This window comes from Zootermopsis nevadensis, unplaced genomic scaffold (genome assembly GCF_977971745.1).
Source record: "Zootermopsis nevadensis isolate Lab colony 2312 unplaced genomic scaffold, Znev_1.0 Znev_ptg000007l, whole genome shotgun sequence".
Lineage (NCBI taxonomy): Eukaryota > Metazoa > Arthropoda > Insecta > Blattodea > Termopsidae > Zootermopsis > Zootermopsis nevadensis.
Genome location: NW_028259139.1, coordinates 7,568,285 through 7,595,752, shown reverse-complemented (window position 1 = coordinate 7,595,752; position 27,468 = coordinate 7,568,285). Strand labels below are relative to the sequence as shown.

General features: G+C 37.0%; 1 long non-coding RNA gene across 1 annotated transcript in view; it reads left to right on the top strand.

Moving 5' to 3' along the window:
• The first annotated feature begins 1,304 nt into the window (after window positions 1-1,304).
• The window catches only part of LOC147874597 (uncharacterized), a 137,084-nt gene continuing 110,920 nt past the window's right edge, over window positions 1,305-27,468 (top strand). The window contains exon 1 of the long non-coding RNA XR_015533922.1: window positions 1,305-1,801. This is a non-coding gene — a long non-coding RNA (uncharacterized LOC147874597). The remainder of the gene's footprint in view (window positions 1,802-27,468) is intronic.

The following is a 27,468-nucleotide window of genomic DNA, read 5'->3' as shown; positions in this document are numbered from 1 at the left end:
ATTACTGCTCTCAGTTCGTGTTTCACAGGTCCTGGGTTTGATTCTCTACACGAAAATATTCTATTATCACTGAATATTTATTTTTCTAAGTTTTCCAAACAAATATCGAGCTGATATTCTGAATCTACTTTTTTTTCCACGTTCCTAACATTTTATTTTTTTACGACTATTCTACCATTCGATAAAATAACTTACAATTCTTTAGTTGAAAAAGACTCGTTCATAGTATTAATGAAAGGAGCAGAAAAAATACATCAGAAACTGTTTACAAGTATAGAGAAAGAAATTCTTTATTCTGGGTTGTCTTCTGAACTGTGTAACCATGTAATCTTGTAATGTATCGCCCTGATAATGGAAGAAGAAAGAACTTCTTAAACGTTGATAAATTTCTACCAGAATACATGACATTACAAGCCATAATACAGCCATCTTCGTATTAAACGCCTTGAGACCCTTAAATCCTTCATAGATTTGTATGTAGTTAACATGGAAATTTTTCTGAGTCCTTTCAAGAAAATTCCGGGTTAGCTCCCCGAAAAAGACTACTACCACCTCCTTCCAGATACTTTCAATATATTATTTATTCGACTGTAAATAATCTGACGTAGTGTGATCTTTAAATAATACACAGGGAAATAACATAAGGCTACTCTCCAGTTGTATGTGTTAAGAAAAGTGGTTTTCAAATGTAGCCATAAAAATTCTCAAAAGTTATCAACTGCTGTTTTTATGACTGATCAAAATATTTGTGCATAACCTCATAAAATTGTTCATATCCTACAGTTCGGATTTATCTCGCCACACCCTGAATTTGGTCCCGACAGTTACATTTTTGTAAGATTAGTTTTAATATTATACATAGATGAGTATTTTTTTCTCTTCATAATTTTCTAATAAAATTTCACATTCTATGCATGTGGTCTCCTAATATGTTTTTTTTTGTGCCCCACAATTCTTCTTTATTTGATCACATTAATAATATATGATTAGTACGCAACATTATTCTAATTATCTAATTTTCCCCATTCTCCATATACTTTTTCTGTGTCTGAAAAAGGAGTAACGCGGCGTTTTCCAGGGGCATAACAACAGCGTAGATCTGAATATTTCTGTATTCAGTGCGGTAAATGTTGCGTTAGTATATCGGTATTTTCCTGTTTTTATGACACTCCATTGTGACGCGCGTTACTCGTTTAGGTATTGTGGTGCGTTATGTTACCGATAGGTAGCGTTAGATATGCACACACGTGCAAGATTTCGCGGTGAGTGACGAGTTGCTACTTCTTCTTCTTCTATGGCGCGAAAGCCCGAAGTCGAGTTGCTACTAGCCATCCTTAAAGAATTAATTCCACAACCACTAAACGAGAAACAGACTACAGGATTTAATGTGTTCTAATGGGCATAGCTCTAAGATTACCTCACAGCGGCACAGTGATTGAATCTAGAATATTATCACAACAACCACAGAACACAGTGCACGTGGGCTAAAAGCTACTCTTAACTGCTTGATGTTTTTTGTCTGTGTGTAGTAGTGTAAAAAAAACTGGCGTGTTACGCTTCCCACCAATAGCAGCTCTCTAGTCCAGCACGGCAGCAGAACTGCCTTTACCCCGCAGGGATTTTTTCGTGGCAGGTGGCCAGTAGTACGTGTTGTGCAATAATGGATAACGTTTCTGTTTTTAAAACTTTTGTTTAAAAGATTCTAGCGTTTTTCAGGAAAGTAGTGAGTGATAGTAAAAATTATATTTTTTAGTGATTGACATAACCTGCTATAGTGCATTCGTCCAAGACAGCATGATAGGTAAGTCGATATACTTCATAACTCTATTTTAGTTTACTATAACACAGTGTCTGAAATGGTTAGCCACTGCTTAAAACTATTTTTATTCCAGCTTCGGAGCCATGTACTTACGCTGTAATAGCCTATAAGATTGAATGTCTTTTGCAGAATTGTATTGTTATTGGTTTGGTTAAGGGTGTAAGGTTCAGGGACAAACAAATTTACCACTGAAAGTGAAAAATAACCTATTTTTGTTAATGGAAATTATTCGTGGTATATTTATGTAATATGTCATTGGGCTTCATGCAACTTATCTTATACTTCTCCCATAATAAATCAATAATCAGGCCATAATGCCCAGTACCTTATGATTAAAAATATTGCTGCAGCTACTAACTTAATATTTTTGAAGCAGAGGAAAAGTAAAGTAAACTCTGAAACAATTACGTATTTTCAGCTTTTTATAAAGAGTGTAACATTGAAAGACAATGATTCCAACAATAAGTTTAACTCATTTTGTATACTTTTCTAAATATCTGGAATATAATAAAAATAATATAAGTAAAATAAAGAATGACTGGATTACACAAGGAATAGAAATACTTCAGACATAAAAGAAGTCTGATGTACATAGTGTCAATACTTGGAATAAGAATCAGAGTTGCCAACCTCTCATTTTTTCAGAAGAGTGTATAATATACAGCCATCAAACTTTTTAAACAATTTAAAGTAGCATTAAAAATGTTTAATTACATACTTCTTTTTCTCTGTTAACGAAATTCTAATGTTCACAAATAAGTTTAAATATATATTTACGTTTTATTGTCTGCATATAATATACATACTTCATTATTACATTCCATGGATCCATAAGTTAGTCACAAATTACTGGTACTTTTATGCAGTGTATACTTACGTCAATAGTGCTTTGTTTTATTTAAACTAAAACATAATTGAATGTAATATGTAGATATGTGGAAACGTTTTGTTATTACTCATAGTCTGAATTCACCAGTAAAGTGCTGTAAGATGCAATTTCAGATCTACTAATTCTCAAATTATATCCCTAATGAGGACATCTGTTGGATGAGCTTGGGGTCGAGATGGCGTACTTTTACCGCTCAATAATGAGCAGAATGGTGTAGGCAATCGTGCTGTATTAGCACAGTAGGGATAAAGCAGCTTAAGACAACGTAACTGGGTAGAATGTAGGGGTTAGGATACGCCATGACAGCTCCACTTTCTGCAGTTCCTGTCTGAAGCCAAGTGTTCTTCTGACAGCGGAATGACGAAGCATCTTTGTATTGTAATAACTCGGAGAATGCCTAAGAAAACCCTTCCCGTCTCGTCCTTGACTTGTGCCGTAATAGCGACAGATGGCGACATGACATACAGAGAATTACATAACCTTGAAACTAGTATTTATATAGAATCGCTCAGCGTCGATACGACCTCTTAAATCCCTAATAAATTAAACATAGAAAAATTGATTTACATCAAGTTTAAGAAGACATGATTTTGATAAATAATAACACAGATAATGTGTTTCTCATTTGACTCCTACGTAAGATTTGAAATTCAAATTACTTTCTCATCGTCGCGTGATACATAGCACGTTATTACAAACGTAGATCTGACGATCAGGTTACGTCGGTATATGTCTGTTAGTTCATTCTTGTAAAGGTACCCTGTTCGATTATGGTTGATGAAAAATCTATTCAACGACTTTGTGGTTTTACTCAGTTATTCCCAGAAAATTCCGTAGAGTTTGAAAACGGCATGATTTCACATCGTATATTTAATTATAGTTTCAAAAATTGACACTGTCATTACTTTCGAGGTTAAGTAATGCCTAAATATGAAACTACGTAGTTAAATAACATATGAAGAAATAAACTTTTGGTCAGTTTGAAATAATGTCCACAGTAGTTACTTCATATTCAGTCCTTTTGAGAGTTTATGAATTTATCTGCGCCATTTTAATTAGTTCACATACATACGCTTAACAGTGTATTTCTCCTTCATCTAGATCTGTACCAAGCCAATTATCTCCTTCTATCCGACATCTGGACCCAATTTCCAGTCCGTAGTGAATTACTTCGGTTCGTTTAGTAGGTGATTGGGAGTGAAGTTTGAAAATGCGTCCGTCGTTTGTTACGCCTAGCTCTAAAGAATCCAATAATCAAGTCTTGGTTTGACTGGGATAATCAGTGCAACTGTGGACGTCCAATTGTGAGGGGAGGGGAGGTTAATATGGAAGAAGACAGTCAATCGTTAAGAACAAGATAGCCTGTGATAAGAATCTTTCCACTCATTTCGGTAACAATGGACGAAGGTTTAATTTTACTCTCCTCCGCACTGTTCATTGTCTCGTATTCAACTTCTTGATTAAATGCAAGAAAGGGAACACAATACGTACTTGTAATCACATCTGTAACGAAATTTTACAATTTGAACTACAATTCGCTTGCAGATCCCCATACGGGACAGAAATATTATATTTTCTAGTTTTATTTGTGTCAAGGCAGGGGTCACTAATGGACATTTTTGGGAAGCATATCGAACCTTCCGTTTCAATACAAGACGAGATTTTCTTTTCGCTGGTATTTCTCAATAAATACTTTGACCCATCTTATTGGCTATTGAGGTTTCTGGCTATTAAGGAAATACGAAAATAATCTCTTGTTGGCAGTCATGGTAAGCTACACTTCACCTGAATATGAATTTAGTTTTTATAAATTTTATAAATGTTTACGTAGATTAAACTATTTCTGACGAATGAAACCAAAAAAAAATTCATATAGAAAAATTTGTGCTTGAACTTTACAATGCGAAAAATGTACTTACGATTTTAATATGTTATAGATCCATTCGTATTTTGCAATTAGAATAATCTTGAGATGTCGAATATTTGCTCATTTAGATATAAAGATAAAACCAAAATTATATTGTCATTTATGTAGGAGACAGGAATACCTAAACTTCATTTCGAATGTAAATAAATTCGTTTACATGCACTTCTGTAAAGTGAATGTTTCTTTTGTAATCGCATCTCGGAATAATCGCAAGCTACAGTTTATATGGAAATCATGAAGTATTGTTCCAAATACGCTCTTTACAAGCTAAAAATTTAAATTTTTTAACAGGTTGCTATACTTCTAACGCACCAAGTGGACATATTTTATTAATGAATAATTCAAAATTGCCGAAAGACAAAAGTAATTTGACATCAGTATGTATAAAATACAGTATAATCTATAGCAGAGGCATTTTGTCTCACAGAGAACAAAGAGTGGTTGGTTTTTATTATGTTAGCAAGTGATCTCGCCCGTCATGTTATGTTGATGGAACAGACATTACACATTCAATGATGTGCATATTTGAATTCTTGATGCAACCTGTATAACCGAAAAGGCGATCGATGTGTAGTATATCCAGCAGGGGCAAACAGTACGAACGTCGCCTCTCATGGCCTCAGGCAACTTTTAAATTAACGAAACAGATGGAGTACAAACTCACAGTTCCGTTCATACCTTACCATCATGATCGTGATCGAAACCCACATCGATTGACTCTGATTGGGTTTGTTTGACTACGATCCGTTTGCATTTGAGCGACTGGATGGGGTACTCCATAATGACATCGACGTATATAGCTTTGTGCGAGGTTTTATTTGTTCACAGTGGACTATCTTGAAACTTTAGACATAGTCGTAAGGTAATAATTTCCCTTCCGGCGTACCGAAACTATTCTGAGATGTTGCATCGCGTACTATATCTAATAGAAGTTTGCCGACGTTTCAGACAATCTTACTGCCTCTGAAACGTCGGTAAACCTATACCAGACGACATACTCAGCTTCCCAGCACTCACATATCTTTATATTCTCCGCCGTATGGAAATAATTCTACGACCTGAAATTTTGCGAGAAATTTATCAACCGGAAATATACATATCAATTCCTGTGTTACTTTTTATATCTGGCTTAATAAATGAACTTTGAAATCAAAATAAATGCACCGGGAAGAAACATTATAATCCAAAGCTGAATGATTGTAAATTTTAAAGAAACATAAAAGAGAGTTTTATTGTCTTCTGTAATCTGCATGATAGGCAAGTAAAAAATATCATATTTTATTAATACTACATGTTATGAAGCTTTTCGTCATATTGTTTTCTTAATTTCCGTTCTCAAATCCAAACTTTTCCTCAGGATTTTGTTCCTAAACACCCTCAATTTTGGTCATTCTCGTAGAATGAGAGACCAAGTTTTGCACCCATACAGAAGAAGTCAAATTGTAGTTCTGGTTATTCTCATATTTGAGTTTTAAGTATAAGACGTAATAACAATCATAGTAATTAATTTTAATTTATCTATTGAAGAGTTTGCCCAAGAAAGACAAACAATAATAAATGAATACATTAAATTAAAACAGACGAAAATATAACTGAAAACTCTCCCGTGTTGCGATAATGCCCTTAAAGGCTACATGGGATTTTCCTTTTAAATCTTTATAGACTTACTTGCTAACTTAACAGTCCAAAGGCCAATTACAAAGCACTAGTGAATAATTAAATTCATTAATTTATTTTTAGTTTGCTGCTTCAGCTGCAGGGTAGCCAGTTAATGATACAGCACAAGAAGAAACTCCTAAATACAAAAAAGTTAAATAAAATAAATTTATCAAGAACTTACGCGACTGTAAGAAAAGTTAATACACAGACATTTTCAAAGGAATTTAATAACCTTCTAAACCACTAGTATCATTAATATGCTCACACTTCTTTGCACTTGATATGAAAATCAAATCCTGTACCGGAAAGTTAAAGATTGTTTAGAATAGCTCACGGTTCACAAGATCTCTGAGCGATATAAGTAATGCAAATGCTTTCATGATCGTCCAACATGGGAATAGTTTATTCGCATGGCTGGCTTTGTTTTATGCACCACGGAACTTTCTGCATAAAAACAGATTGTTTTGTATTCGTTGGCTTCATTCTGCAATTATCCAGAGTGATATTGGTTTTACCAATGACGAAATCGTACGCCGCTCTGCTTAATAATTTCTGTAGCGCACTTGAAAATAATACGAGTAACGGACATACATATCAATCTGAATAAATGAGTAGGAAATAAAAATATTGTACCTTTTAAAGCAAAATGCGCGTATTATCATGCAAAATTCCAAGCATGTTAAAATTTTATTTATTTAAAAAAAATATGACTAACTTATTATGAAATGTTTTATTCTACAATTTAAATCCCAATGGTAACTATATGTACCACTTTTTTAACAATCAGTAACCGTACATTTTGTTTTTATTGGTACTGAATGATTCTCACTGTGAACAGGTATTATTTTTTTAAATAGCATGAACCAGTTGAGCTTTAATGGCGAAGAATTGTGTTTACTTTGCGGTACGGAATGAATTCTTAAATTTTACTTAGATGGGATTCAGCTTCTAGTGGCAGTAATGAGTTTGAAGCATACGGTGTACTTGCAGTGTGCAAATTGTTTAAGTAATTCATTTTTAAGCGCGTTCAGATATACTGTTGCTTATTTTAAAGTTTCTGAGAAATTCTGAAATTTCTTCAGAATATAAATTTGAGGTTTTCACAGCGGTGAGTATGAAGATTTCTGTCGATGTTTACCAACGTTTCAGAGGTCATACTGCCTCCGTCATCAGGGCGATGAATAGTTCTATCTTCTGGGTTGTTGCGCTGTGTAGTCTGGTCGATGTTTACCAACGTTTCAGAGGTCATACTGCCTCCATCATCAGGGCGATGATGACGGAGGCAGTATGACCTCTGAAACGTTGGTTAACATCGACCATAATACACAGCGCAATAACCCAGAAGACAGAAATCTTCTTCAGAATAATTTTTTGGAGAAAACATTTTTGAAGTAGCCGTGCTCCATCAAGTTGCACCTTGCTCTGCTGTGATTGGTGCAGATGGTGTATGCCTTCACTTATTCCAGTCACGTACGTCTGACTACGGTTTTGTGGTATTGGTAGAATGCCAATCTCGTGCAATCAGATCCTGGCAGGCATCTTGAAACACCCGCAGCTTATGGTTATAACATGTACTTCCCCTGGTCCATACATCACGCTGGGCATGTGATTGTTTGCGATGTCTCATGATTTCTGAAGTGTTTATTATGTTTCGATCGCCGTACTGTGTGTGTTTAGAAGGACGTCGTACTGCTCGGTGTTGTAAGCCAGAACGGTCCACCTGACCTCGTTGTATGTGTAGGAAATTTTTTATATTTACTGCTATTAAATTCCCCAAAAGCATCCTTTTACATTCCTCTAGGTTCTCGTGCGATTCTTAGAGATTCCCAACCTCAGGACGCTAGACACATACTGACCGAGGAGATCCTCAACACGAAAGAAAGGAGTTCCCAGAGGATTTATTCTTAGTACTGAAAAGTACAGACTATCTGATATTCATTTTGGTGGTAGGGTGCAGGGATCAATTTTGTGCCGTCTTTCAGTTTTAAAACTACAGGAAAGTGTTTGGTAACTGCTAAGAATTGTGTAAATATGATCAAAAGAATCATTAGACTATTTACATCTTTAGAATTTAAATACCAGCCCTGAAGATGGAAGCAGAATTTCCCTCAGAAACAGTCCACATCGCTTTACAACCTATAGCACCAAAAACTATATCCTCATCGCTGTCAGCATCTCAGATTTCCTACAGCTTTCAGATACATTAGTGACTTTCAGATAACACGAAACTCATCTCTGAATGTGCTCTATCGGACAAAGTAGAAAGTAATATGAAAGAGTCATGACTGAAGAAGTGTTCTTGAAACCTAATGGATTAGACATGAAAGAAGGCGTTAGAACTAGAAGACGGAAGAAAATGAGGGAAAGAAATGGTGAGGGAAGCAGTTTGTGTTTCCAGCGAGTTCCAGAAGGTTGTAATCTGTAGAAGCTACATTAGTGATGGAGAAATTGGCACGAACATGTTACAAAGAAGTTGCTAAGAATTTGGAATGGGAGCTGTCAGATAAGACACTGGTGGCAGGACATGATAAGCTCTACTGCCTCAGCCAATCAGCGTATTGCAACTGAGATCCTTAACTTCTGCAGCACTTGCAACAGTGAATTGATTCAGACATAACCACGACCTCATCTGATAATGAACTATATAGAACGTCTTGTTGAATGCATTTAGCTTCTAAGTAAAATGTTTGCAATTTATTTAATGCGTTGAGAAATGTAATTATATTCTCTCATATGTCATTGTAAGTTTATATTATTTTAGTTTCTCTGTGGTTTCACAGGCTGTCCAGGGTAATTATATGTCCAATACATCATTCTCAATTTGTCTTCCATCTATACTAATGTAATAGCCATTGCCCGTCAAGCTCGACTGTACGCGATGCCGAAAATATCGAAATTAAGCTCTCTTTGTGACGACAATGGTGGTGTCTACGGCGGGGTCTGGCGGAATATGCGTCGGTTTTTTAAATACATAAATATATAATCCATGCAGATGGTAAAGAGTAGTCAAATAAACTAGTACGAATTGAAGGAACATTAGTGAGGATAGTTATCTGGCCGATATTGGAACTGATGTCGAGTCCTAATGCTGCACTAGAATTTTTGACCGCTGTAAAGTTGTAGAACTCCGAGTTCGTGCCTGAGCTTAGAATGTTTTACGGTGAGCACAATCGTTGCATTTCACACCTCAGTGGCCCCTGTACGTTGGCAGTCTTGCTAGACGTCGAAATCCAATCATCTCCCGACAGAAAACGAAGCCCTAGACGCACGAATAAATTCCCACTTATCCGAAAAGAAAGAAATAAGATCATTTTTAGAATTTCAATGTTGGAAGGTAAGCTGTCATGTTTACACAAACACTCAATTTTCTTGAATTGTTTCCTTTTCTGAAATAAGGTGTTGGGTGGAATAGGGCCCCTGGCGCTTTGCCTTCCCATTTATGAAATGAGGGAGGGACCTCCTAACGTGACACACTGACGTAGGGCTGCATACGATGTTCACAGTTGCTTGCTGTTCTGGGTCTCTCCGAGGGTGGCAGATTGGTTCCCGCGGTGCTGTGGGGTTGGTGATGACTTCAGGGCTAGAGACTGGGGAACCAGTACTTGGTAATCACCACACTGCATGTCATGCGGGACTGATTCTATTGCCACACAAAAGAGATGACATTTTTGTAAGGGCTCGACATGTGCAAATGACAATTGCAAGAGACTCACTGTCTGGTTAGTGATGGGATGTGCCGGAAGAGAGAGGTACATGGGGAAAATATCGATGAGTGCCGGCCTTACCGAACACATTGCAATTCAATCGATATCACATCAAAACAAATACATATTTTGCTGTCTGGATAAGAGTTTTATTATGTTAAAAACAAAACAACTGAATTTGTTCGTCTATCTCACAGAATCACGTTCGTCATAATTAATCGAATTAATTATAAATATATATATATACATACACATATATAAACTTTTTTAGGTTTCGCGTTACAGTCTGTAATATTAACGAGCATAAAATTTAATTTAGTTTCTGTCATGTTCAGTGCTACAAGTTCTGGTGTATTTCAAGACTCGACATGTCTGTTTAAATTGAAGTGAAATCGCGTTAAAATATTCTCCTCGTCCTCTTCCTCCTCAAATTTCCATACTAATTTCAACTGTCATTCCCACATTCGTTACTGTTCCCAGTAGCAGACAGTCCCAGTCAAGATAGCATAAAATTAGCCGTGTCATATTAAGTTTTGTACAGTCTCTGTCGGTTTCTTGTGACAGGACATTTCTAATAAAATTAATAACAATAACCCCGTGGAAAAGAGTCTTTAAAGAGCTAAAATTTCCCTCAGCTAGCGAATAAATATCCTGAAGCTAGAATAGAAGTTTATACAATATCGTTTCAGGCTGAATAAACAATTTAATTTAATCATGTAGGAACTCGATTTAGTGCTTCAGAAGTTGGTACCCATTTTGATGACTAAGAATCGCAGAGTAAATCAGATGCTTGTATGTGAAGGAAGGGCACAGTTTGGATTGGCTTCGGCGTGCCGAAAATCCTCCTGTATATTCTCTCTTTCGCCTGTCGTTAATTTCAGCCCCCCCCCCCCCCCCAAATGATTTATAAACGAAGGGGCACTTTGTACCGGTTAAAGCGTGCGTTCTCCCTCCGCCCTATTTGACTACTAAAGCATTTACATGATTACATTTATTTGCCTGCGTTATGTTATATCGACCTCACTCGTTCTCGCCTGTCTTTGTCCCTTTGTAATGGATTGAATTTCACACTCTTGCTCCATTCACCCTTCAAATTACCCCTTAAATCTACGTAGCCGACCATTTAGCGAGAAGGTTAGAAGAGGTTTAGTCATGAATTGAGTAATTATGCAATGTAAATTCTCGATACCTTATTTTTGCTACTGATATAATAAAATTTTTAATATTCGCTTTGCTAACAAATTGTTCCTTTGTCTTTTATGGATATTTTATGCTGGAGTATAACATATCGTTACGTAATCTATAGAGTCTCGTACGTCACTCTATAATCAATGAAAGAGAAAGTGCGAGAGGAACGTAATGATCCATAACACTTACCAAGTGGTCTCTTCTCCTCAGTTTTTCCGACTGTATTTTTGTATGTATTTATAACAAGTTTGTATCTACATCGTTTGAATAAATCCGTCCAAGTCTGTTTTTTAACCTTTGGTAATATTCTAGATGTTTCGGTCATAGGTTTGCAGTTAATCTTCGGGTAACTAAACTACTGGACTACACATTGACATTTATTTGTTATTGTTATTCGCTGTTATCTTGCATATTTGGAGGCCTTCTTGATCGTCCCTTGACGTAGGACTCGCCATGCAAGTGTTCTTTCTCACTACATTACAAGTCATTTAATTTTGCATCAGTTTTAGCACGTCCCTAAATATTACTTAAGTTTCACTCCGTTTATACGCCGTCATAGCATTGTACTTAGGTCAAGAACATTTTCTGGCCGACTAGGAATAGAGTTTCTTGTTCATATCCACTGATAAGAAACTACCATTTTTACATATTTCCATATAAAAACTGAAATTGAATCATGGTTTCTGCTAACAATTTACAGTTTATCACCATTCTCCTATTGATACTGTTCTCATACACGAAAATGTTGCTAAAAGCTGATACTGATCTATGAACGGTGAAACAAAGTCCAGATTTCCCCATGCGCTGAATTCTTTGTAACTTACATTACTTCTTTGAAGTCGAAGTCCATGTAAATAATATTTAGGAATTCAGTCCGTACCGCAAAGTAAACACCGCACTTCACCATTACAGGGATCAACTGGTTAACGCTGTTTTAGGAAATAATCGATGTGTATATCGATAATCGTACGTTGTTGAAACAGGTTGGACATACACGATTACAATTGGGACGACGTTTTCAACATCATATTTATAGAAGGTAGAATGCAATGAAAAGATGATAAAAGTAAGAATCAGAATGGAATTCAATCCATGTCGAGATTCGAAACATTTACGCTCAGAATACAAGTCTAAAATGTTACAAAGACATAGATCTTCTCGGTTCAGAAATGTAATTGCATCAGTGTGTGGAGATAAGTGATGAAGTGGGTAATTGAGAACAGATGTAAAATATCTCGTTTATTAATTTACAGTTCTTTTGTCATTTGCGCTGCGGTTTTGTGGAAGGTCGTAAGGTTCTTCCATCTCTTAAGAATGTGGAATATAAAGTTTTTATCTGTCTTTCTGAGCCTCGGCCCTAACAGCATGAGAACCCATTTCGTTGGCTACTGTTATTGCAAATAGGGTAATACGTTTGAACCCCGCGGTTTAACAAAATAGAACGAACTTTCAGCCCCGCGGATGACAAGGAATGACAGTTGGAAGCAGATTGGATTCACTGTTGGGTCGTGTCAGTGGTCACTTTTTGCTTGTCGGACCTCGTGTTCCTTTTCTTTCCCATTTCGTTTCTCTGTCTCTCACGTTCCTATTCTCGTTCTTTCAGTCTTGCTGAAGAGACAATTTTTATCCAACTCGGTTTTGCGCCAAGTCCAAGCAAACGCAGGAGAATAAGTAGCCCTATAAAACTTTCTGTGAAAGAACTGTGTTAATAGTCTGTAGGGATTTCCTTGAGACGTGTGACAAAAGAACTATGACAATGACCTTCATTGACACAGAGTCAGATCACATTAACTGTGTAGGGTTCCGTGTGAATAATAATGTACCAGTACGTGACTTAGGCCCTAATTAAAATATTCGTATTGGTCAAGATTCTAAAAGTAATGGGCTAAGCATATGCCAATGTAGCAAATTGACTGACAATTACTTTTGGTCTTTTGCGGTGTAGAATCTGTTACAATCGACCGCCGAACAGACAAACTCCATACAGTAATTAAATAGTTTAAAGATTATTATGTAGCTATTAATTGTTACTGACAGCATGTTTTATATATCAAAGTAACTACTAGGTCATAATGAATTATTCGGACACTGTGCGATAATCATTTCAAACTAACACTTTGCTAAGCGTCAGTTATTCCAACCCACATTTATGACACTGAGACAAAGTAATATAGTAGATTAATACTTTCAAAAATACTAATTTTCTATGAACGTCACGCAGAAGATTAAAGATAAGTTAGAAGTAAACATTGAATAGTAGGTGGGAAATCTGAGTAAACAAAAGTTATTGAAAGATTTAAAGGCTTGCAAAATAAATTCTGAATTACAGCTGTGTGACAGAAAGACGAAAACTTGAAGGACTCAAGAACAATGTGGACACTGACATCGAAGTGGGTCATAAACGGGTCACTTTTCTTGACGGCGTATGATAATGATAACAGCATCCTAACATTTAATCACTTTCAATAACTTACAAATTCGATGGCATTTCGGAAATGATTTTTAGTAGCATTCCTCTGGCGCGTTATTTTTATTTAAATATTATGTGATACGTTTACATGTATAAAGGATCTATGCTTCTGCGCAATGCAGCGTAGAAGGGACTTTCTAAGAAGCGTTATATCCTATGTAAAATTCCATTGGTCTGTGATATTAAAGAAGTGATTTTTATTCTGGATCCTTTATTTGTTTCATCTCTTTTTGTTAGCCATATATTAAGTAAACCATCCATCTGCACACTTTTCTTGTACGGTAGTGATTCTATGCTGATCTGGAGGACAATGCTTCAACGTTCTTTTCCTTTTCTTAATATAGATTCGATTTTAGATTTCGTTCCGAATATTTTTGCTTTCAGAACGTGAATGTGTTATCTAATGCTCCCATCTTCAATTCCCCATTTCTGTTGTGCTTTCTCACTTAATTTGCATGTTAAATTTTTCAGACTGCATTATATATTTCCACACACGTACAGTTCGCAGGTATGGGTACTTCCATTTCAAAGTATTATTTAAATTTATAATAGAGATAAATGGTTGAATTCATCTCTTACAGCGGTGCCTTTAACCTATGCAAGCAAACATTGTTTAGGTAATATTTAATTTTTTGTTGTGTACTGGAAAGAAAACACAGTACTTCACCATTACGAAGGTCAACTGGTTAATATTGTTTTAAGAAAATAATCGCTATTTATTGTGAAAATCTTAAGAAACCAATATATTCAAAATTAAGACTTACTAACTGTTGAAGTAGGTGGGATATATAGTTGCCAGTTGACAAGATATTTCACTGCATTTTTGGAGATGAAATTTTCATTACATTGTTCATAAAACACGTCAATACAATATGGTAGTCCAGAAACCAAGGCAGATAAATCAAGCTCTTCCACGGGTGGTATATTACAAATCCGTTTAATAGGATAGCTATTTCTTGACTTCATGTGTACATATTATGACATTTCTCATTATACAATTTTCATCTGACTTGATTTACTTCCTTTTATGTAGGGGCCAAATATTCTTCTCGATGAACACGAAAATGATTAATTTTATCTTAAATTCAGAGACCGATTTTTACATACGTACATACAATCATGTCTTTCGTATTATTCTTAGAGTAATACCGATAAGCAAATAACAGTATTGTAGATATGTACTATTTTTAGTATACTGATATTTCAGTAGTTTGACGCCGCATTACATACAAGACTTAATGTCAGGAGAACAAGCAAGGTAATAGCAAAAGTCACAAAGATATTGAAGGCAACAATATTATCTTAGGTCATTATAAAAATAATGTGGACCAACAACAACCTCGATCATCATATTTAAATGTGACAAACTTTCTCACATTATCATAAACTGCTTCTGTAAATAAAGGATCCGAATTGGTTTTGCGCCTGTGACATAGGCCATTTCTGGAGCAGGATTTTCCATCAGATGAAATGAGAATTCTGCTGCTGTAGGCGGAAAACGATTCGGAAAGTACTTTCCCGAATATTGCGTGTTAGAATTGTCAGAACAACGAAATGCTTTTATGTATGGAACCAAGGACCGTTTGAAACAACCACCGAGAAATTGCAATGACCGTAAATTGACTTTGCGCATCTACAAGTGTGAGAATTTTCTGTAAACCAACAATACATACTCACAACATTATACAAAGTTTCGCCAAATTCCTTGTACTTCAAATTGCTTTCTACAGAGTTGCATTAAGATCGAGGTATGGGGAATGAGATTCTAGCAGTAACTTGTCCTAGATATTCGTTCTTGTAGCTCCTCCTGAGAGCTACAGGGCGCCCTAGGTGTTTGAAAATCAATATTGAAGCGAGAGGAATTGTTTAGGTAATTTGCTTTTCGAATAAACCTAAGTCAGCCATGTTGCTGCTTCAAGAGGCTACCCTGTTTCATTTCGATTGTTTGTCTATGGAGGACTGGATTCGTGAACGACCCGAATAAATTTGATGTTTCTAGGTGCAGAAAATGTGGCTGAACCGAAGGTTTAATTCTGAATCCTATGACAGTCTAAAAAAATAATTTTCTGATATAAATGTATGCTTACTTTAAAAAATAAATAATTTTTTTAGCCACTTTACAACTATATCCGATTTTCCTGGGGTCACAGGATTCGAAATGTGGCTCTCATTACGTATTTTACTAAAAATATTCCATTTATAAAGTAAATTTAATCGAAATATTTAAGTTGTTTGTGAATCGATGTTGGCGGAAATATTTTATTGATTTAAGTTTTTATTTCTAGAGCTGTGTCAGGGATAAATGGTATGTTTCTCCTCTGCCACAATCCTTAAGGGAACTGCCAGACAGAATCTGTGATGTGGTAATCAGTGGCGATTAGGGTATGTCACTTCGAGTATGGGGCAGGGCTCCGCTGAGATAGGACGATAGGACTTCTTTACCTGTGAATACCAAAGTATGAGAAGTTGAATGTTAGGCTACTGATACGAAGCGAATTATCTTCTAATGTGACCCGAATAACAGGTTATAACTATCTTATATTTTAATTTCATTTGTGGTTATTAATATTTGGTGCATTATCCACTTTCAAAATATTGGAACCTTTAAAATATATGTGATATTCTTTAATAATTATTGTCGCAAGCTCTTGAATATTATCTATGTATTTGAATAATGTAATGAAGATTGGAATGTCTCATATTGGTTGTCTTTTATTTGTTAACAACTACAGTTTTCTAAACAGAGCGTGTGTGACTAGAATTTGCATATTTACACACCTCATTCAGAGTCGAATAAATTGAAGGAGGAAAACAAACATTTGACAGGCAGTAACGAAACTATGGAGAATATGTTAACATTCTTTGGAACACAAACTTCTTTTTATCTGCGTATTATATAGCTGTGTATGTTTTTCAAAACGAAGTTATGGTATTTTTTAAGGAAAATACTAAACTTGTGACTTCAGTTGACAGTAGTTATTGGTGCAAAACATGGTTTCTTACTTTACTTAATGCTACAAGTGGGGTAATCACGTCAAGGGTATGGAATAGGTGGGCCATAGAGTTCAACGTACATGGGCAAATTTAAAGGCATACACAATTTTTACAGAAATTTTTGAAGGTCCGAGATCTCTCGTACTGCCTAAGCTTAGTGACAGTAAAATGTACCTTCAAGAAGTGTGATATGTTGAAGTGGACTGGATTCAAGTGGCTCACGATAGAAGCCAGTGCCATGTTTTCATGAATAGAGAAACATGCTTCGGAGTTCCACGAAAAATAAAATTTCTGTATAAGCTAAGCAACGTTTGGCGTTGGAATAAGTGGGTTTATTCAGGTACTGACACAGAATCATAGGACAAACCACGACTGTATATATGTGTTACTAACTATTTCCAAACTGTGAAAATTCTGTCGCTGATTTGAAGGGTCGTTCTAAATTTCTCGGGCTATGTTTCTAGAATCCCAGTTGATCTTTACATGCCATAATATCCTCAAACCATATGACGCTCTCTTTAGACTATTTGCGTAGTACACACTTATAGAATTTCACTCTTTTTATTTCCCGATGTGACAGAGGGTAATTGAGATCGACAAAAGGGTGAGAGGATTTCTGAGTGTTCAACCTCTTCCGTAACCGCTTTCTCGCCTTCAACCGCACTGCTGACGACGAAAGTAATTCGGTTGACTGGCAACAGGGAGGAAGCTGTCGCAAGAGACAGGTTTTAGTACAAACTTCTGGAGGAATTGCAGATACGGAGGAAGGAACTCGTTGGTACTGACTGTAACAGAAGTGCATAACCCAGTGGCTGTAAGCCTTTCTTCATTGCTGTTTAGAAAGCAGTGTACCGTGTTAGACGCTCAGATTCCGATTTGCATGATCTCCCTCAGATATTTTCAAGTGGGAAGATGCCTTCTTGAACGCATCGCTGTGAAGTGGAGGGGAAGCAGGTAACCATCTCACGTCTCCCGTACGTATGGAGAATAGTTTCATACCCGGCAGTATCCCGAAACGAACAGATTTGTAACTAAAGAACATTATAAATAACATTAATTAATTACACGGTTTTATACAACACCTTTAACAACGAACATGATTTATTTATCGCAAATATTTTATTTATTTATGGTAACATTCAGGAACAGTGCTTAATTTTCTCACGGCGAGAAATTGACAGACGATTACTGACTTCATTATAGGGGAGATGACAATGAAGGCTGTAAGTACCTCTGAAACGTCGGCCAGTTTCTGACATTTTATATGACACAACATTCCAGAATACAGCCATCTTCCGGACAACTTGTGACGTTGCTGGATATGGTTAAAATATGTCACAAACCCTAAAGACATGCTGGTAAATTAAACCGTGGGCACCTACAGAGACGCGAGATCTAGATCCAATAGGAACTACCATCCTGAAAAATTGTTTCGCGGTAGTTTTTTGACCGTTGGAATTTGTGCAGATAATAACTCGCGCTTTGACCCGAAATCTGACACAGGTCGATTGCTGGTTTTGATAACAAGGCTCACAACGTGTTTAGAGTTGACTGTACATCATATTCTCTTGGGCACAGTTTTAGGTTTTGTGGTAAAATGATGTTCGAATTTTTTTAAGCTCCCGTTATTAACGAGCTGTGTCGTGGGGCGGTTAGCGATCGTTTGTAGCAGATAACAGCCGAACCACATTGTTCGATATTTCATTAAATGGCCAGGATTCAAGCCTTCCGTTCTTTACTCATTGTGTCTTTCATTCTGCCTTCAGGATGGATAGTGTTTTCGATAACATAAAAACCTTTAATTTCACTGTAAGTGAGACAATGTAGTCAGAACTATCCTGTAGTAAAATTTTGGGTTTAACGTAGGGCTGTGTAGTCGGAAGCAATTTTAGGTGGAGTCAGTAAAATTGTACCGACTCCGACACCGAACTCGATATAAAATCTCAAGAACAATTTTTCTGCCGATCTGTAGGAACCTGAATGACTATAATCTTTTCAGTTTGAGGTCATGAATAGGTCAACATCACCTTAAGATCATAAGAAGTTGAATCGAAGGTTTTGAGTAATATATGCCTTTAAGTTTTTGAAGCTCAAGCGAGAACTTCGCGGTATTTCCCTATAAATTAAGTGACTCCGCTGTTTAATATATTTTTACACTACACCGGATTGCAATGAGGAAATTCGTGATTGTAGTTCCCATCCACCCTACCAGTCTCTTTCCATATAAAATGATTCTGGTGGTTGCTATGAAGGCCCTTATACTTGTCGTTCTCTCATCCTATGTTTGTGGTAGCTCTAAGAGTCTATCTATGGCTCGTCGAGGCAATTTCTCCATTATCACCAGTTTTCAGAGTGGAGATGAAAGATGTTTGTCGATGCTGGAGTCTGTCGGAGCAAATCGAAATGGTTTTCTGGCCTGATGGATGTAGCTAAGAGTCAGAGTATAATATAGATGGAAAACATGTTCCGTATCATGTAGAGCTATGTTTGCGTCTAGACATTTGATTGTGTTGAGATTTCAGGTCCCTACGGCTGTAACGTCGTGTGCATTTGTAGGTGGATACTTCAGCCCTGAAAATGGAGACAGTACGCTCTTCCGAAGCGTTTCTATCTACCCACAAGTCCAGATGGCGTTACTAAGAAGAAATATATATTTTTGATGTACAAGAAGGAATATGTCCATGTGCGGTTTTGTAGTAGGGCTGTATGCCTGTTGGCACTGGAATGTAGGGAGCTGGCTTATTGGTTTGACCTGCATTATTTGCAGAAAATCAGTTTGTAAAATGAAAGCTTAAAGGGGATGTAGCTTGTGGACGGAAATCATACTTCCAAATGTAAGTTATGACCATGACTCTCGGTTGTTGTTGTTGTTGTTGTTGTAAGGTAAATACAGACCTGGGACCTCGAAAATCGTGCCAGAACATGTTTAAAATACGCACACAAAGTAACATAATCAGAATACTAAAAGTTTCGTGTCGTCTGTTTTTCTCTTCTTTTGCGTTTAAATGAATGAGAGAGGAGTGTTTTCGTAAAACTTCGCCTACATAAAAACCCCATTTTTGTTATAGTTAAGTGTAGCTGAAGGCTGTGAGTCTGCGAAATCTCTTTACTGCATCTACGGGTTTGTCTCCTCTGCTTTCAAACTTCAAAGTAGGCTTACTTACTAAATAAAATAGCAATCTGCTTATATCTGCAGAAATGTCTCCAACTTTGGGCCCCAAACCTGAACCTTTAAGTATGTTTATGCAGCTGCAACACAAACCGAAATTTAGGATACTCTATTCTGTAGGAGGGTTATAAATAAATAACGGGTGTCTTTAGGGCGCTTATATTCAAGATGGGAGGAGTTCATGCCCCGGTGGGATCGTACGCGAACATCCCCTGTCGATTATACTGGAATACAGTGATTGCTTAACCACGAAACACTTTTCAAGTAATACGTTTTATATTAATATGTAGTAAATACCAGTTCCTGTTCGTGTGTGAGTAATACGCATTTTAGAAGGCAGTGGCAGCCGATTACGAAACAAACATCACAAAACCAGATGGTTGTCTTCTGGGTTGTTGCGCCCTGTAGTCTGGTAGAAGATTACTGACATTTCGGAGGTTCTTGAACCCTCCGTCATTACGGCGATAACCCTGAAGATGTTTGTAAAGTTTTATCAGACTAAGTTGCACTACAACCCAATCTTTATACCCACCGTTCTGAGAACCTGAAATCTCAACACAGAACCAGCAGATTGGAACAGGATCTTCCCTTTTCTCTGATGACGTCCTTCAAACTTCCAGCTCCATCGTCCAGAATCGATCTTGATAAGACGACAGTCGTTCAGCTGTTACGTTAATTCCCAGCCTTTCATACAACCAGAAGGTTCATTACAAAAGCAAGCCATCGGCTCTTACCCTGAGGCAGATGAATAAAGTGCACATTCTGAAATCCTATTTCCTTACCAATAATTTTAAATTAATCTATTCAGGCTTTTTAGTTAAAATCTTCTTTATATTTGTCGCGTACCTTTGGTTTAGTTTTGTTTAATTTATTTTATTTTTATGAGCAATCATTGAAACTTTTAAACTCATAAACCAAAATGTTAGCAACTAATATCGGTATTTTCCTTCAGACTTACGAAAAGAACTCGGAATTCTTACTATTGACAGTCTTTCGGTATGGTGGTCAGATATTGAACCCAAACTCGCCAAGTTCAATAAGCGTATTATATTATTCGATTTTAAGTTTATATAGTTTGTAGACTACAAAACAGTTTTACTTTCCCATGGGTAGTGACTTCAATCTCCATTTTATTGACTCTCCAAGAACTCGGCATTATCTGAGTAGAACACAAAATGTTGAAAGTTGAAATAAGCCACCAGGAACTGCCCTCTCAAATTGTCTCCAGAGGTTTTCCCCTCCTCCTTTAAAAAAACCGCAGTAAAAGGGAATCAAATACATTAGTCATGTGAGGACGGGGGGAATGTCCCTCATATTATCCACGAGGGACAGAATTGCTTATACTGTACGGTTAAGCTGGTGATGTTAACTTGTTAGAGGATATTATGGCGGAAATAAAAAAAGGCAGTAACTCCCTTGAAAGCAGATATATTGGTCTAGAATTAAGTTTCTGCTCCCGTCTCGTAACCAGAAAATTACACAAAATTATGTCATAAAAATTTATGACAAATATCACCAGATAATATTTTTTGATTGTGAAATGTTTTCAAGAGACGTAATGGAGAAATTTATAAGGCAGACTCAAGTAATCTGTGTTATTTTACGTTCGTAAAATTTAATCGTTTCTATTGTACTGAAACTGAGCGCGGAATACCATATTAATCCCTTAAAGTCCAGTGGGCCCTATTTATACCACCTCCTTTTAACAGTCAGTAACTGTACATTTTGTATTTAGCTGTCGATTCCTGGATTCTGTAAACTTCCAAGTTTTTATCAGCTTTTTGTGGCAAAGTATCTCAAGACTTCATTGTTAGATCCTGAAGATCGTCATAATGCTACTGAGCTTATAGATTTGTAATTATGCCTTCAAGACTATGTGGCTTCATACACGAGAACCCACAACTGGTTATGTATTTTGACGTTATGTAAAAGACGCGATTGTAAATCCGGGATAATTCTTGAAATATCACTCGTATTAGAGAATTTAATTAAAATATGGTTTCATTCTGATAGCTGTGAGTCTAGGCTGTCATTAATTCAACGAATAATTTACAATAAAAGCGTCTAATTTCAGGAGTTCAAGAAACTTTCTCCTCAGTCTGGAAATGAAAACGTTAATGTGAAAAGTGTTCCAACACTGTCTCCAGCTCCTACTACTGGTACTTTGGGGAAACACATCACCGCTACAAGCCCTAGGGGTTTATCTAAGGGACAGTATCATACACAAGATGGTTTCTACTGCAGCACTGCAAATAGTTGCTTAAACTTTTGTCCTGTAATTTAGTAACAGTGGAATGCACTGTACAAGAAATGTCCTGTTCCTACAATGTAACTTGGCAGAACTCATTATCTTTCTAATTAGTTTCGACAAGATGAAGACAGACTTTTTTATATCCGTTGTTTAATTTAACGTAGTAACGCACCCGTTAAAATTTAACGAGAAATACGAATCATTCTTCAGCACAATTAGTATCTTAAGCAGTATTCGTTTATATTAATTAAAATATACTTTAGTAATTAGTATAATCCGGGACAAGTGAATGGCTGCGGCCGAATTTCGATTCTTGACAATGGTAGAATTTTTCTTTTCACATCCGTTCCGCCTTCGGATCCAATCCAGTCTTATTTTCGGTGGATATTAGGAAAGATATGTTATCGGTGATAAGGCTGCCGTATCGTGAATCTGGACGGAGGCTTCTCTCAAAATTTATATCCATCTACAATTCCATAGTGTCATAACCCAAAAGACTACCCTGGAAATGCTCAGGACCCTTGAATTTTACTGTACCTTCTTTAATATAATCCTAGATCTACCATTTATCAGCTATTTGATTACGACTGTAGCAGAAAACCATCTTGGTTATGAAAGATTGAAACTATCTTAGCACACTTAAGTAAAATTGTCCCAAAGGCACAGAGGCATTATGTAGAACTGTAAATAATTTTACTTTGTACGTTTATACAACCTACACCTGTGGTTGGCTGCTTCAAATTCTTCATAAGAATATGCTGAAAATGTGTCACATCCATAAAACGTGGTTTCATTAGCGAACCTAGAAGGAAAGCTTTATAAATTTCCCCACCTTTCACTTCATAGTCGAAATATGTGTGGAATGCCGTAGTACTCGAAATAGGAGATGCATAGCCACCACGCGATGCTTAATCTCTCTAGAATTATTGTTTGGTGTAGATGTTGGCTGTTACGCAATGTTCAGTTGAGATAACTGTTATGTTTCAACCCACTTTACGAAATACTATGTCTTAAGGAATAAACAAATAATTACCAGTGGTTGTATTTGTGTATGATTGTGAAATTTGGTCTTTGCGTTAGGGTTGGAACGTAAAGTGTAATTGGATTATGGTAATCTGGTTGTGACACCGTGTAATATTGTAGGTAGTTATCGTTTTCAAAGCCGGAGATTGAAGGGGTGCGTTCCTTCGAAACGTCTGCGACTGCCAAAAATATTTTGTGTCATCACGACCAAAGATACTACAATATATATATATTTTTTACCGCTGTGAATATCCCAACTATCATAGTCTTTTCTTGAACTTTAAACTTTATTACCATATTGAAGAGAATTAGCGACTGTATACCATTCTGAGCCTGATTAATCAAGTGTATATCCTCGTACGAAATTTATTTTCAGATTCATTTTAATATTATCCTACCATGTACAACTAGGTAATGTAGTGGTTGAAGATTTCCGTCTTCTGGGTTGTCGCGCTGTGTAGTCTGGTCGATGTTAACCAACGTTTCAGAGGTCATACTGCCTCCGTCATCAGACCTCTGAAACTTTGGTTAACATCGACCAGACTACACAGCGCAACAACCCAGAAGACGGAAATCTTCTTACTCACCGCTGTGAAAACCTCAAATCTTACAATGTAGTGGTTGCTTCCATTTAGATTTATCGATTAAAATTGTCTGTAGTTACAGTTTTTCAGTGGCTTAGACAAAAAACAGAGATGGGGCAGTGCTTCGGTGATATCTGAGCAGATACACAAGTTAAAAGGCGTCATTTATGCAATGTATCTCGTTTATAGAACTTTAAAGTGTTAAATAGTGTATTAAAATAAGGAATGCCTATATTTTTTTCTAATTTATATACATCGAGAAGAAATTCTACGTCTAATTCTTTTTTCAAAAGCTTCTTTGTAACCAAATAAGAAGACTATGCCTACCATAAGTTAATTTACAGATGAATTGACATTGACGTCGAGGTTCGAAGTCTGAGGGCGTGACACATCCTGTTAAATTGTTTTTGGACTTTATCTGTCGACTAGAAGTTATTAAAACCGCAACGTTTCGGAAGTTCGATCCACGTCCGAAACGTTGTGGTTTTAATAACACCTAGACGACGGATGAAGTAGAGAATAAATTTTTAACACAATGATATCGAGGCTGTTGGCTAAGTCTACTCTGCGATCTACATGTAACTGCAGCCAGAGGCCGCTATGTCGTGGTTAGCATTCCTACCTAGTACTCGTTAGAGCTTGTTTTTGAATCTTTGCACAGAAATGGGTTATTCTGCGTTGGGATTTGTCATAATTTGCTTCAGCAATTCCAGGCAGTTCATCTGCTTTTATTTAAAGCCCACCGCCATGTTCTTCCACATACAATTTAACACTTACAAGTACAGTTTTCCTCTTAATTGACCTTAAAAGCCTTTAACCTCTGGAATTAAAAAAACACACCAGAAAGTAATTCAAGAACCAGTAACCTTCCTGCCATATGTTTGCCATGATCTACGCAGCACATAAAATGTTTCCCTATGTCTAAGCACCATTTTACATAGGCTTGTAAGGATGGTGAAAGCAAAGGTGCATACATTGTTAACTTTGCCACTGGAACGATGTAAGTAGCTAGCTTCATGTTCCGGATGCTTTACGACCCCTAAGCTGCAGATCCGGTTACATAAAAGTTAAAAAGGATCCCCAGCCAGTAATTCAACTTGTGGTCGGTCATTAATCGGCCGAGAGAGCATCTTAGCCAAAACCCAGCAAAATCCAGCCGTTGTTATAATTTGATCTTAATTTTAAAGTCGTCTCAGATTTGTTAATGTTTTGTTTCTATTTACATAAATAAATTTTATATCTGAACGGTTTAAAAGCTTATAGAATTTTTTCTCTTCGATTCCCCCAACGTCCGCATTTGGCAATATCCATCCCTCGCTGCTTTCCCAGTTTAATCGTAGTTGCACATTCTCTCATCCGCACATGGATCCCGTCGTGATTTCATTAGAATCCATAATAAGGCTGGATGTTGAAACAAAGAAACCTGGACCAATGTATAAAATGTGTGGTAATGGAATGCAGTTTTGTCTCATAACTGAAATCGGTATGGATGGAGGCAGACAAGTTTTAATAATTAGTTTTATGGACAGAATAAAAAAAATGAAATTATATCACACACATTTATGCAGACATACGTACACACTGCATAAGATCGCAAATTGATTCCGCGAGAAGTTGATAGTTACTCAGCCGGTCGTGAAATGTGTGCGTCGTGACGTGACTGAGTGCAGTTGTTCTGCTTGGAAGATCTGTGTTCGCTTGTGAGGCGAAGTTTCAACATTTTTCTTCTTTCTTCCACGGTGTGTGCGGAACATTGAACAAGCACTCCATCAGTGGTTCCGAGTCATTTGGGTGCTATTCCTTTCTGACAAACAGCAGCTTCGGTCCAGGAGGATTCTTTAGGACAAAATTGCATCGTCACACAAAATGAAGCAACTTTTTTTTACTTCTCTCTTTGTTCTGTGCGTCACAGAAGCGAAACTGCTTGTCGCGTGTCCTTAGGACGTGGATTTTTACATATAAATTTTTTGATGAACTGCAGTCGGGGGAATCTGTGCGTCTGAAGGTAGTTATAAGTAAACATCAGGGTGATCAGATGGGGAGAGGGCCCCAGATAAGGAAGCAGATACTGTCCATGTTATTATTTACCAATTGTATCTTTTGTCTCAGTTCTCGTGTCTGTAATGTCTTTGGTTTACGTAATATATGCGTTTGTTTTAATTATACTCTCATTCTAGTGTCGTTAACTGTATATTACCAACAAGACATAAAACAGAAGACAGTTTCTCAGTGAATCTCAGAACGGAAGTGAATAAATAAAATAAAATTTAGAATGTCTCATACAGTCACATACGTGTAAATGACGATTGATAAAGAACGTCATAAAACGAGATTTCCCTAGTGCACCGAATGGACAGCGTTGATGCGTTGGCTTTACTCAGACTTGACTTAGTTCCGTCTCTTAGCATCCTCCAAGACGCATTTGTAGAGTAATGTAAATTGTTATCTGTTTCCTAGACGACTCCCATTGCTACCACGGGAGAAAAACAATTAGGTCTTCTGCTATCTTCCTCTGCAAGCTCTTGAACTAGCCAAACCGGCATTTACCACACTTGATTGTTATTTGAGTATACCAATTTCCTGTAGGGTGAATGTGATTCCTGCTTTGTTTAAATGGAATGAAGGGAATTTGTGGAGTGTGCTGGCGAAAATTTTCTCCTTCGTCCCTTGTTGTTCGTAGTGCTTTCATCTGTTGTCACGTTTTATCCTGAAGTGCTATTGGCGATCTGAAAGCCTATTATCAAGAGGATATCCCACAGGCTGAAAAAGAAACGTATTCTAAGCGTTTCTGGTTACAAACACGAAACATTCACGAAGCAAGTCTCATTTTTATTTTTATTTTATTCTGTGCTGTCTTTGGTTCGTAGAACACTTGTGTAATTGCGTTTTGACAACTCCCATAGGATCTGAGGAACCTTTGTATCTGTTCAATATTCCGGTTACATCACGTTGTACAGGTCCGAAGAAACGTTTCTCTTTTAAACAGACAGGAATTTTAAAGTCTCTAAGCTTTTTCGAATGGTATGGAACTTAACTTTATTACTTCTTCTGTAAGCACCATCTATGTCATAGGGAATTTAGATGTCTATCTTCTGGGTTGTAGCGCCGTGTGCCAACTTTATAGACGTCCTTGCTGCCTCCATCATCAGGGGGACTAATATTTAAGTTAATATTTTCTTCCATGAATGATGCTAATTCTAACGAAATATAATTTGCATTAAGCGAATTTTTCGGTTATCTGGGCCCCTGCATCCCCTAGTCACTAAGGATAATCGGTGTTGTGGCGAAAATAAAATACCGCCATTAAAAGGACAGTGTTTGTGTCCTGAGTATGTTCGCCTTAACAGAAAACTTGGCAGGCAATAAATATAAAAATTTTCTACATTCCCATTCAGAATAAAATATATTGTGCTCCAGTGCATGCAGGCCGAAAATTAAAGTATACAAAAGAATCTTGCCTGTTGTTTTGTATTGGTGCGAAACATGGTCTCTCACTCAGAGGGAGGAACACAGATTGCAGGTGTTTGAAAACAGGGTGTTGAGGAGGATATTTGGGCCTAAGAGGGAAGACGATGGGGCGTGGAGAAAACTGCATAATGATGAGCTTAAAAATCTGTTCTCCTCCCCCAGTATTGTCAGGGTGATTAAGTCGAGAAGAATGAGATGGGCTGGGCATGTAGCGCGCATGGATGGGACAAGAGGTGTGCACCGGGTATTGGTCCGGAAGCCTAAGGGGAAGAGACCGCTGGGGAGACCTAGACGTAGATGGGAGGATAATCTCAGGCGGGATC